Below are 14142 nucleotides of genomic sequence, written 5' to 3' on the forward strand. Positions count from 1 at the left end.
GATAGATGTATCCCAACCTCTATTGCTCTCGCGTAAAGACTTTTTTTTTACGCGACAGGAAAAAGTGACTACGAATTCCCCTTTTTGTTTGCGAATCCCTGTTTGTATCCTTTGAGCGCACGCCCATTAAGTAGCGATCAAATCAAGGAAATCGATCAAACGATCCCCGTGCCAGCCCAAATCATGATCTTCACCAACTTGGATTTGGTTCTCTCGCGAAAATCGCGAGTTGCAGAGATGAGAACCATGAAAAGCAAGATCCCGAATAAGAAAACAGAAACCGAGGAAGAGGAAACCACAAGAGTGAAGACTAGTAGAGTCTCGTCTTTTGTCATTCTTTGCTCCTTTTTCACTCAATGATTCCTTCGAATTTGCCGACCAAAAATTCTATATGTCTATTCTATCTATGATATTTCTATATATATAGAATATGATATCTAATATGACATCCGATTTGTCAAAGGGATTGGATTGGTGACTTACCCATTCAGTGACTTTGGCACTGGACGTTCCAAAAACGGGTACTATCGGATCGGGTGAATTAGAGAATAGACAGAGGTCCGTTGGCATTTCAGCCTTTCTTCTCCTTTCAGGGCCTATCCGAAAGAGAATCCAGTACCTCTTGGTCCTGAATATCAGAATAGGACGAACGAACCGGCCTCCGCGGATATCTTTGCTTCGGAACAAAACCCTGCAATCAAATAGATTGTCCCAAGGGCGCCATATTCTAGGAGCCCAAGTTATGCTATTGAAAATTCGTTCCTCTAGCAGTTCCGGTTTGAGCATTCCGTTCCCTTTTTCAAACTCCACTTCTTTTCATATAGCAATCCCTGATCAAAGAGAGAACAATATCCATTTCAAAACATTTCTAACAGATTCCTTAGTTCGGACCGACGAAGTAATGTCACTCGACTATTATCAACCTGACTGCAATCTTTTTCTGTCGGTAAGGATTGCACCAGAGCACCTTCTACTTCTAATAGGCCATGAACTATAGATAGAGAAGAATCATTCTGAGCGAGTACATAAGAAGCGATCCACTTTTTTTCATCGGTTCCAGGGGAAGACCAAAGATCTTGCGCGGCAGGTCCGCCAGAAAAACTCAAAAGAGAAAGAAGTCTCGTTAATCTCTTCATGCTCGTTCCAAGTTCGAAGTACCTTTTGGCCAAAGAAAAACCCGCTTCCTGACACGATTGCCTCTTTATCTTTATATAGATAGATTCTATGGGGTTATTACTTAGTAAGTCTATTTTGTACAAGAGCCCCTCCTATCTGATAGAAAAGGGTCCCATGATCCCGAGCCGATCTTACCTTGGCTCGCAAACCCCAAGTTTGTCTATGAAGAGCTAATCTAATTGTATTTTTTTCTAGAATGGATTTCTTATGTGGAATACTAATGGATAGGGCTTCGTTGCTAAGTGCTACAAGATCTAGTGCACTGGAACTCGTGGTTATGGACCCGAATCCTTTAGTATGGAACATTGTCTTTTCCAAGTAAAAACCCCTAGTATATGAAAGAATGAAAAGGTGCTTTCGTTCTTGTGGAATAAGAAGCCCTCGTACCTTAATGAAAGGAAAATCGTAATTTTTCGTTAGGTATTTGACCAAATAGGATCGTCCAGTTCCTACAGAACCTATCACTAAAATACCCGATAGGGCTAAGCGGAACGAAAAGGGTTTTCCATGAGATGGTAAATGAAAACGATTAGTCCCACACGAGGTTTGGGAATAAGTGATTGTCTGATAATGAGCAATGGAATATACGTCTTTCTGCTAAAGAGGATCTATTAAACTCATAATTCATTAGATCCTTGTTATCAATGCCAACTAGGTATCATAAGTAAATGGATCCCGGTTGTTCAATCCTTTGATAACCAAGGTCATTCTTTGCTAAAGAGAAATGATCACTATGAGTCAGACTCAATAGAATTGGATCCATTCCAAATAGCGAGAATTAGGATTCTTGATCCCTCTCAATCTCTCTTTCAATTCGAGGATCCAGAGAGGTGTTTTCATAGTCATCTCCGAATATTTGCCATCTCGGAATATTTTCGATTTCATTTTTCTATGATATGTCTTTCTATATGAAAATTGGTTATTTACGATGTACGATGATCCCTGTTAAGCATCCATGGCTGAATGGTTAAAGCGCCCAACTCATAATTGGTAAATTTGCGGGTTCAATTCCTGCTGGATGCACACGAACGGGAACATTCCATAAGTCTATTGGAACTGGCTCTCTATCCATGGAATCTCATCCATCATCCATACATAACGAATTGGTATGGTATATTCATACCATAACATAAGAACAATAAGAACTCGAATTCTTATCGATACTGGAACTCAGAGCATAGGAGGGAAAGTCGATTTATGGATGGAATCAAATACGCAGTATTTACAGAAAAAAGTCTTCGTTTATTGGGAAAGAATCAATATACTTTTAATGTCGAATCGGGATTCACTAAGACAGAAATAAAGCATTGGGTCGAACTCTTCTTTGGTGTTAAGGTGGTAGCTGTGAATAGCCATCGACTACCTGGAAAAGGTAGAAGAATAGGACCTATTCTGGGCCATACAATGCATTACAGACGTATGATCATTACCCTTCAACCGGGTTATTCTATTCCACTTCTAGATAGAGAAAAAAACTAAAGGAGAATACTTAATAATACGGCGAAACATTTATACAAAACACCTATCCCGAGCACACGCAAGGGAACCGTAGACAGGCAAGTGAAATCCAATCCACGAAATAATTTGATCCATGGACGGCACCGTTGTGGTAAAGGTCGTAATTCCAGAGGAATCATTACCGCAAGGCATAGAGGGGGAGGTCATAAGCGCCTATACCGTAAAATAGATTTTCGACGGAATCAAAAAGACATATCTGGTAGAATCGTAACCATAGAATACGACCCTAATCGAAATGCATACATTTGTCTCATACACTATGGGGATGGTGAGAAGAGATATATTTTACATCCCAGAGGGGCTATAATTGGAGATACTATTGTTTCTGGTACAAAAGTTCCTATATCAATGGGAAATGCCCTACCTTTGAGTGCGGTTTGAACTATTGATTTACGTAATTGGAAGTAACCAATTAGGTTTACGACGAAACCTAGAAATCGATCACTGATCCAATTTGACTACCTCTACGGGATAGACCTCAACAGAAAACTGTTGAGTAACGGCAGCAAGTGATTGAGTTCAGTAGTTCCTCATAGAAAATTATTGGCTCTAGAGATATGGTAATATGGAGAAGACAAAATTGTTTGAAGCACGCACAGAACCGGAAGCGCCCCTTGTTTCAAAGAGAGGAGGACGGGTTATTCACATTTAATTTGATGGTCAGAGGCAAATTGAAAGCTAAGCAGTGGTAATTAAGACCCCCGGGGGAAAATAGGGATGTCTCCTACGTTACCCATAATATGTGGAAGTATCGACGTAATTTCATAGAGTCATTCGATCTGAATGCTACATGAAGAACATAAGCCAGATGACGGAACGCAGAGACCTAGGATGTAGAAGATCATAACATGAGCGATTCGGCAGATTTGGATTCCTTTCCTATATATCCACTCATGTGGTACTTCATCATATGATTCATATAAGATCCATCTGTCTAGAGATCGTCATATACATCTAGAAAGCCGTATGCTTTGGAAGAAGCTTGTACAGTTTGGGAAGGGGTTTTTTGAGAGAAAAGAAGAATCTACTTCAACCGATATGCCCTTAGGCACGGCCATGCATAACATAGAAATCACACGTGGAAGGGGTGGGCAATTAGCTAGAGCAGCAGGTGCTGTAGCGAAACTCATTGCAAAAGAGGGTAAATCGGCCACTTTAAGATTACCATCTGGGGAGGTCCGTTTAGTATCCCAAAACTGCTTAGCAACAGTCGGACAAGTGGGTAATGTTGGGGTGAACCAAAAAAGTTTGGGTAGAGCCGGATCTAAGTGTTGGCTAGGTAAACGCCCCGTAGTAAGAGGGGTAGTTATGAACCCTGTGGACCACCCCCATGGGGGCGGTGAAGGGAAAGCTCCCATTGGTAGAAAAAAACCCACAACCCCTTGGGGTTATCCTGCGCTTGGAAGAAGAACTAGGAAAAGGAAAAAATATAGCGATAGTTTTATTCTTCGTCGCCGTAAGTAAATACGTAACTAGGAATATGGAAAATTGCATTTTTGGAATTTGCAATAATGCGATGGGCGAACGACGGGAATTGAACCCGCGCATGGTGGATTCACAATCCACTGCCTTGATCCACTTGGCTACATCCGCCCCTTATCCAGCTAAAGGATTTTTTTCTTTTTTCCATTGATCATTATTCTATTTATTCTGACCTCCGTACTTCGATCGAGATATTGGACATAGAATGCCACTCTTTAAAAAGGAAAAAAGGAGTAATCAGCTGTGACACGAAAAAAAACGAATCCTTTTGTAGCTCATCATTTATTGGCAAAGATAGAAAAGGTCAATATGAAGGAGGAGAAAGAAACAATAGTAACGTGGTCCCGGGCATCTAGCATTCTACCCACAATGGTTGGCCATACAATCGCGATTCATAATGGAAAGGAACATATACCTATTTACATAACAAATCCTATGGTAGGTCGCAAATTGGGGGAATTCGTGCCTACTCGGCATTTCACGAGTTATGAAAATGCAAGAAAGGATACTAAATCTCGTCGTTAACTGAATTCTGAATAGAAAGATTAAGAAGAAAAAAAGATTCAAAATAAAGACAGAAATACCCAATATCTTGCTAGAACAAGATATTGGGTATTTCTGTCTTCAAAAATTCTTATATGTTAGCAGAAAAACCTTATCCATTAATAGATGGAACTTCAACAGCAGCTAAGTCTAGAGGGAAGTTGTGAGCATTACGTCGTGCATTACTTCCATACCAAGGTTAGCACGGTTGATGATATCAGCCCAAGTATTAATAACGCGACCTTGACTATCAACTACAGATTGGTTGAAATTGAAACCATTTAGGTTGAAAGCCATAGTACTAATACCTAAAGCAGTGAACCAGATTCCTACTACAGGCCAAGCAGCCAAGAAGAAGTGTAAAGAACGAGAGTTGTTGAAACTAGCATATTGGAAGATTAATCGGCCAAAATAACCATGAGCAGCCACAATATTATAAGTTTCTTCCTCTTGACCAAATTTGTAACCCTCATTAGCGGATTCATTTTCAGTAGTTTCCCTGATCAAACTAGAGGTTACCAAGGAACCATGCATAGCACTGAATAGGGAACCGCCGAATACACCAGCTACACCTAACATGTGGAATGGATGCATAAGGATGTTGTGCTCTGCCTGGAATACAATCATAAAGTTGAAAGTACCAGAGATTCCTAAAGGCATACCATCAGAAAAGCTTCCTTGACCAATAGGGTAAATCAAGAAAACAGCAGTAGCAGCTGCAACAGGAGCTGAATATGCAACAGCAATCCAAGGACGCATACCCAGACGGAAACTAAGTTCCCACTCACGACCCATATAACAAGCTACACCAAGTAAGAAGTGTAGAACAATTAGCTCATAAGGACCACCATTGTATAACCACTCATCAACAGATGCAGCTTCCCAAATTGGGTAAAAGTGCAATCCGATCGCCGCAGAAGTAGGGATAATAGCACCAGAGATAATATTGTTTCCATAAAGTAAAGAACCAGAAACAGGCTCACGAATACCATCAATATCTACTGGAGGGGCAGCGATGAAGGCGATAATAAATACAGAAGTTGCGGTCAATAAGGTAGGGATCATCAAAACACCGAACCATCCGATGTAAAGACGATTTTCAGTGCTAGTTATCCAGTTGCAGAAGCGACCCCACAGGCTTGTACTTTCGCGTCTCTCTAAAATTGCAGTCATGGTAAGATCTTGGTTTATTCAAATTGCAAGGACTCCCAAGCACACGTATTAACTAGAATATAGATAATAGAAGGCTTGTTATTTAACAGTATAACATAGACTATATACCAATGTCAACCAAGTCAGCCCAAAGATTAGCTATCCATATAACTAAATTAACCAAACCAATAATTTTGTATTTGTAAATGAAGTGAGTCAAAGTGAAAAACTTTGATGGGTCTTTTCTATATGGGTTGCCCGGGACTCGAACCCGGAACTAGTCGGATGGAGTAGATAATTCTTCCTTGTTACAATAGAGAAAAATCCCTCCCCAAATCGTGCTTGCATTTTTCATTGCACACGACTTTCCCTATGTAGAAATAGCCAATTTCTATTCCAAAGAGGAAGTTCTACTAATTTTTTTAATTAGTAAGTTGATTCACCTACTCTTTATTATAATAAAAAGAACATTTCAGAATGAAAAATAGAAAAGTTTTTTCTTGATCATTTATCAACCCTTTCCTGTTTCTTAATTTCGTCTAATGATTAATTAAGAGGGTTGACCAGGTCATTGATACGTATAATATCCAAATACCAAATACGCTCAGTGTGTGATCCACAGAAAGAAAAAAGAGTTGTTTTGGTGAACATCAAAGAAAAAACTTGCTCTTCTTCCATAAAAAATTCTTCTAAAAATGCCGAACCCAATCGTTGCATAAAAGTTCGTACCGTGCTTTTATGTTTACGAGCTAAAGTTCTAGCACATGAAAGTCGAAGTATATACTTTAGTCGATACAAAGTCCGTTTTTTCGAAGATCCACTATGATAATGAAAAAGATTTCTACATATCCGACCAAATCGATCAAGAATATCCCAATCTGATAAATCTGTCCAAATGGGTTTACTAATAGGATGCCCCGATCCAGTACAAAATTGAGCTTTTGATAAGTATCCTATGAGGAGAGTAGCGGGGACTATGGTATCGAATTTTTTCATTCGAGTATCTATTAGAAATGAATTCTCCAGCATTTGATTCCTTACTAACAAAGAACTTTTTTGTACACTTGAAAGGTACCCCATAAAATCGAAGCAAGAGTTTGCTAATTGGTTTATATGGATTCTTCGCGGCTGAGTCCAAAAACAGAAATAATATTGCCAGAAATTGATAAGGTAGCATTTCCATTTCTTCTTCAAAAAAAAAGTGCCTTTTGATGCAAGAATTGCCTTTCCTTGATATCGAACATAATGCATAAGAGGATCCATAAAGAACCATAGGGTTTTCCGAGAAAAACCAGGGTACATTATCCCAAAATGTTCCATCTTCCTAGAAAAGTGGATTCGTTCCAGAAAAGTTCCAGAAGATGCTAATGGTAAGCAAGAAGATTGTTTACGAAGAAACAACAAAAAAAATTCATATTCTGATACATAAGAGTTATATAGGAATTGAAATAGTCTTTTATTTTCTTTTTGAAAAAAAAAAATGGATTTCATTGAAGTAATAAAACTATTCCAATTCGAATAATAGTTGAGAAAGAATCGCAATAAATGCAAAGATGGAACATCTTGGATACGGTATTGAAGGAGTTGAACCAGGATTTCCAAATGGATAGGATAGGGTATTTCTATATGTGATAGATAATCCAAATGCAAAAATTTGTCTTCTAAAAAGGGAAATATTGAATGAATAGAGCGTAAATTCTGAAACTTTGGTATTTCTTTTTCTTTCAGACAAAAAAATTCCCGTAGCGAGAATGGGATTTCCACAACGATCGCAAACCCTTCAGATAGAATCTGAGAATAAAACTCAGAATAAAAATAATTTTTGTAATCCAATAATCGATCTTGGTTAGGATGATTAACCGAGTTATCCAAAAAATTCTGCTGATACATTCGAATAATTAAACGTTTCACAAGTAGTGAACTAAATTTCTTGTTATTACAACTAACAACTATTTCCACAGGTTCAGAACCATTTAATCCATAATGGTGGGCAAATGCATAAATATATTCCTGAAAGAGAAGTGGGTAGACAAAGTATTGTTGACGAGATTTATGTTTTTCTGAATACCCTTCGAATTTTTCCATTTGTATTTCTACTTGAATCAGAGAGAAGAAGCATTTCTCGGTTTATCGAATGATGATACATAGTGCAATATGGTCAGAACAGGGTGTTGCATTTTTAATACAAACCCTGGAAAGAAAGGGAGTCTAATCCACAGATCTTTTTCTGCTCCTTTTCTACCCAATTAGTTTATGTTTGTTCTAATTAAAAAAAAAGAACAGAACAAGTTTTTTATTTTTGCAGGCCAATCGCTCTTTTGACTTTGGAATACAGCCTCTTTATCAATATACTGCTTCTTTTACACATTCAATCCATAACATCCCTTATTCAATCCATAATCAAGAATAATTAGGATTTCTAAAAAAAAAAAGAAAAAATAAAGGGTCCACTCATAGGAAAACCCAACCTTTCCCCGCATCCGGCACTAATCTATTTTTAACGTCTAATTAGAGCGGGGAATCATTCCAATTAGGAAGTTCAGCTCGTTGCTTTTTATTTTACCAGAATTGGAGCCAGGCTCTATCCATTTATTCATTAGACCCAGAAAATCGTAATTTTGGATTCCATTCAAAAAAGATTGATTTTATTACGACATGCTATTTTTTCCATTCATTACCTTTGAGGATCAGTCGTGGTCTTCTAGACTCTACCAAGAGTCTGGACGAATTTGTTGTTTCATCCAAATGTGTAAAAGATCATAGTCGCACTTAAAAGCCGAGTACTCTACCATTGAGTTAGCAACCCAGATAAAAAAAGGATCTTAGATACGATCGAAATCCAAAAATCAATGGAATTACACCGCGCGCTTCTGTCAAAACATTGAACTAGCAAGACATCAAAAGATTTTTTTTATCGACCATGAAAAACACTCAAATGCCAAAACGAACAGGTCCGGTGAAATTCCACTAAAGTAAAGTTAAAAAAAGAGCGACCCTAATCACGATGGCCAAATTCTCCTTATTTTTAGCGATTTTTATTAACAAAAAATATATATTATAAAAAATATATATTATATTGTATGAGAATACATGCAAGAGGAACACCCTTATCATTTGAGCGAAGTGTAGGCGGAAAAATTGAATATGGAGTGAGGATAAAGAGACCCATCTATCTACAAATTCTATTTGTTCAATAGACCTTTGTCAATGGAAATACAATGGTAAGAAAACAAATTAGATAGAAAAAGTAAATAAAATAGGGGCTTATGTTGGATTGGCACGATATAATATAAATCCAAATAGGATTAAAAAAGAGGTAAATTGTGTCTAAATAATTAGACAACTAGGAATACTAATAATCTTCTCCTATCCTATTTTTTGATTCATTTAGTTCTTCAATTAACTCAAAGTTCTTTCTTTTTCTTTAAAGAATTCTGCCTTCCTTAAAATATCATAAACAGTTCTTGTTGGTTGAGCACCCTTTTCAAGGAAATAGAGAATAGCTGGAACATTTAAACAAGTTTGATTCTTTATCGGATCATAAAAACCTACTTTTTGAAGATCTCTTCCTTCTCTTCGAGATCGAACATCAATTGCAACGATTCGATAGACAGCTTATTGGGATAGATGTAGATAAACAACGCCCCCCCCTAGAAACGTATATGAGGTTTTCTCCTCATACGGCTCGAGAAAATGATTCGAATTTCTGTCGATAATAATAGAAATTAGACTATGACGTGCATTAATTTCCTTACAGAAAAAACAAATTTCATTTATACTCATGACTCAAGTGGGCTAATTTTGCCTGACAAACTTCGAAGGCAAAATCCTTCCAAAATTTTTGAGTCGTCTTTAAACTCTTTTCTTTGTCTCATTTCGAACGAATTGACTTTTATTCCTTATTCTAATCCAACTCTGTTGTTGAGACAATTGAAAATTGTGTTTACTTGTTCTGGAATCCTTTATCTTTGATTTGTGAAATCCTTGGGTTTAGACATTACTTCGGGAATTCCTATTTTTTTCTTTCAAAAGAGTAGCAACATACCCTTTTTTCTTATTTCCTTCGATAAAGCATTTATCTCTTCTATAGAAATCTAATAAGAGGGATTGATTCTGATATACTTTTATTGGACTTTCTTCTTATTTTAACCTTTCGATTTATTTCTATATTAAGGATAGACTGACAAAGTTGGCCTAATTTATTAGTTTTCACTAACCCTAGATTCTTTCCCTTGATAAAAAAAATTCTGTCCTCTCGAGCTCCATCGTGTACTATGTTACTTAAACCCAGCGCAAATTTGGTTCGGAACGAATAGAACAGGCTATGTCGAGCCAAGAGCATTTTCATTACTATGGAAAATGATGGATAGCAAAATCCACAATCGATCATGTCCTTCAAGTCGCACGTTGCTTTCTACCACATCGTTTTAAACGAAGTTTTACCATAACAAACATTCCTCTTTTCATTGCAAAGTGGTATAGAGAATTGATCCAATATGGATGGAATCATGAATAGTCATTGGTTTAGTTTTTTTATACTAATTAAAACTTGCTATCTATGGAGCAATATGGATAAAAGAAAGTAAGTATTTATCCGGGAAGCCTCCGCCAAGATCCAATTTATTTAAACCCATATTAAAATTCTATCATATGAATGAAACATAGTTTGAAAAAGACGACTAAACAAGTTTGCTTAAAACTTATTTATTCTTAAATTTCCACCCTCAACGGATGGCTCGAGATGATCAATCTTGAAGTGAGAAAAGAAGGATTGACTCTTCCTCAATAAATAAACTATCAACCTCCAAAAAAGTTTAATTAATTTAATTACTAGAATTAGAATTCTAGTAGTAATATATTTTTTCAGTACCAAAAACAATTAACTATAATAACTAAATAAACTATTCCAATGAAAAGATTGAAAGTTTTTGGTAGTTATAGAATTCTCGTACTTCTTCAACTCGAATACCAAAAGGAAGAAAAAAATATGACTAAGTGATTTTATAGTAGAGGCATATCCTGAATGTGCTTGATAGATCCCATTTTTTCATGAAAATAAAGATAGTCAATTTGACTGGACTTAAGACTTTATTATGTTTTCTGAGAAAGAATAAGATATCATTATTCTCTTTAATAAACTTTTGTCTCGTACGGAATACTATATGATTTCACCGTTTGTTTCATCAGAAACAATCTGGGACGGAAGGATTCGAACCTCCGAGTAACGGGACCAAAACCCGCTGCCTTACCACTTGGCCACGCCCCATTTCGGGTTTTATGCGACACTAATAAACACTAGTATGTTTATTTGTTATTCGTCAATACCATTTCAATTACATAAAAAAGGAGGGATATTCTCTTGCTAGTATTCTACACATGCGGATAATATAGAATCAAAAAAATGCATTGATCATTACATGGAATTCTATTAAGATATTATATGAAAGTCGAATTTATTCCACTCTCATTTGAGAGTGCGAATACAAGGAGGTATTTTGTGTTTGGGAAAGTCCGAAGAAAAAAGATTTTGAATCTGCCTTTTCCTTCTTTCCCTTAAAAAAATAACTCAAGAAAAATCCAATTATTTACTCTACAAGAATGAAATGCTTGTTATGCCTAATATACTTAGTTTAACCTGTATCTGTTTTAATTCTGTTCTTTATCCTACTAGTTTTTTCTTTGCCAAATTACCCGAAGCTTATGCTATTTTCAATCCAATCGTGGATATTATGCCTGTTATACCTCTATTCTTTTTTCTATTAGCCTTTGTTTGGCAAGCTGCTGTAAGTTTTCGATGAAATCTTTAGTACTCTGTATGCCAAATTGAATGATGTGTTCATTCCAAAAAAATTTTAAAATGGGTAAAAGCCGAGAAGTTTTATATTTTTATATTATGAACCTTCGATTCTAAAATTTAAATTCTTCTACATTGAATGGGTAGCTACAGCAATAAATTTGGATCAGCCTTTCTACTCCCCTGCACCTAGGTTGAGCAGGTACCTAAAGGTACCTACACAATACCTAACCACCTAACCCTATTTTTGCTATTGATAAGAGTGCTTATTATAAAAGAATTCTTGCAATTTTTTTCAAGAATTCTTTTTTGCATTTTTAGGTATAAAAAAAAACCATCCTAGTGGATCCGTGTGGTAAGGAAAAACTGGTAATCTATTCCTTAAAAAAAAATCTTGGAGATTATGTAATGCTTACTCTCAAACTTTTTGTTTATACAGTAGTGATATTCTTTGTTTCACTCTTTATCTTTGGATTCTTATCTAATGACCCAGGACGGAATCCTGGACGCGAGGAGTAAAAATTCAGTTTTTTTTTTTCTTATTGGATTTGTTTCGTACATTTATCTATGAGAAAATCCGGGGGTCAGAATTCTTTCCAATTCGAAAGTCCCAAATGATCCAAGGGAGCGGAAAGAGAGGGATTCGAACCCTCGGTACAAAAAAAATTGTACAACGGATTAGCAATCCGCCGCTTTAGTCCACTCAGCCATCTCTCCACGTTCCAAAGCGAAAGGTTTCCGTGATATGATATAGGCAAGAAATAAGAAATAACGGTTGCAAAAAACCCCTTTTTTTTCTTTCAAAAGTCTATAAAAATTATATTGCCAATTCCATTTTAATTATATTCTTTTTTCTTAATGTTAATAAAAAAAGAAGAAAATTCTTGTTTTTTCTTTCTAAAAATCGATATTGGCCGAGAGACAATCAAATAGATTTTCTCTTTAGCGGGCATTTCCATATAGGACTTGTTATAATTATAATAAAACAAGCAGGTTATATAAAAAAAAAAACGCTTTTTTTGTCGATTATTTATCAAGAAAGCAAAAAGGGTTCTTATCAAATCCACCATAAAATTGGAAAGAAGCATAAAGTAAGTAGACCTGACTCCTTTAATGATGCCTCTATCCGCTATTCTGATATATAAATTCGATGTAGATGAAATTGTATAAGCGAATTTTTTTTATTTCCTTAGACTTAGACCGCGCAAGACAAGAATTTTTCGCTATTTACGATTTCATATTCTTGTTACTAGATGTTCTATAGGAATAAGAAGAAATCGACAACTCCTTTGCGCTACACCATAAAATTGGATTTCGAAGGTCCATTTTTTTTTTTTCAGAATCCTCTATTATTTTAGTTCTTCCACCCATGCAATAGAGAGGGAATGGGAAAAGAAGGGTTACTTTTATTTGCATTTTTTCCCTTAAAAGATAGACTTTGAAATAGGAGTCTTGGAATAATGCTGAATTCAAAGGTTTATTTCTTTCTATAGTATAAGAAAAACAATTTATTTCTATTTCTATAGTATAAGAAAAAACAAATAAATAGTATAAGGAAAAACAAATCGAATCAAAATTCATGGATTTACCACGACCTCGGTTGTGACTGTGACTCCATAGATAAAAATGGGAAATTTCTCTCTTCGAGACCATTGAAAAAGGGCATTGAACGAGAAAGAAATCGTCCACAGATAATAAAACTATCATATGCCTTGGAAAGTGATATGAGGTGCTCGGAAATGGTTGAAGTAATTGAATAGGAGGATCACTATGACTATAGCCCTTGGTAGAATTCCTAAAGAAGAAAATGATCTATTTGATACTATGGATGACTGGTTACGAAGGGACCGTTTCGTTTTTGTAGGATGGTCTGGCCTATTGCTCTTTCCTTGTGCTTATTTCGCTTTAGGGGGTTGGTTTACAGGGGACAACTTTTGTAACTTCTTGGTATACCCATGGATTGGCTAGTTCCTATTTGGAAGGTTGTAATTCTTAACCGCAGCAGTTTCTACCCCTGCCAATAGTTTAGCACACTCTTTTGTTGCTACTATTTGGGGGCCCGAAGCACAAGGAGATTTTACTCGTTGGTGTCAATTAGGCGGTCTATGGACTTTTGTAGCTCTCCACGGGGCCTTTTGCACTAATAGGTTCATGTTACGCCAATTTGAACTTGCTCGGTCTGTTCAATTGCGGCCTTATAATGCAATCTCATTCTCTGGTCCAATTGCTGTTTTTGTTTCTGTATTCCTTATTTATCCACTGGGGCAATCTGGTTGGTTCTTTGCGCCGAGTTTTGGCGTAGCAGCGATATTTCGATTCATCCTTTTCTTCCAAGGATTTCATAATTGGACGTTGAAACCCATTTCATATGATGGGAGTTGCCGGAGTATTAGGTGCGGCTCTGCTATGCGCTATTCATGGAGCGACCGTAGAAAACACTCTATTTGAGGACGGTGATGGTGCAAATACCTTCCGTG

The sequence above is a fragment of the Triticum urartu genome, unplaced genomic scaffold (genome assembly GCF_056163025.1).
Source record: "Triticum urartu cultivar PI428250 unplaced genomic scaffold, HENAU_Tu73 scaffold2, whole genome shotgun sequence".
NCBI classification, from domain to species: Eukaryota; Viridiplantae; Streptophyta; class Magnoliopsida; order Poales; family Poaceae; genus Triticum; species Triticum urartu.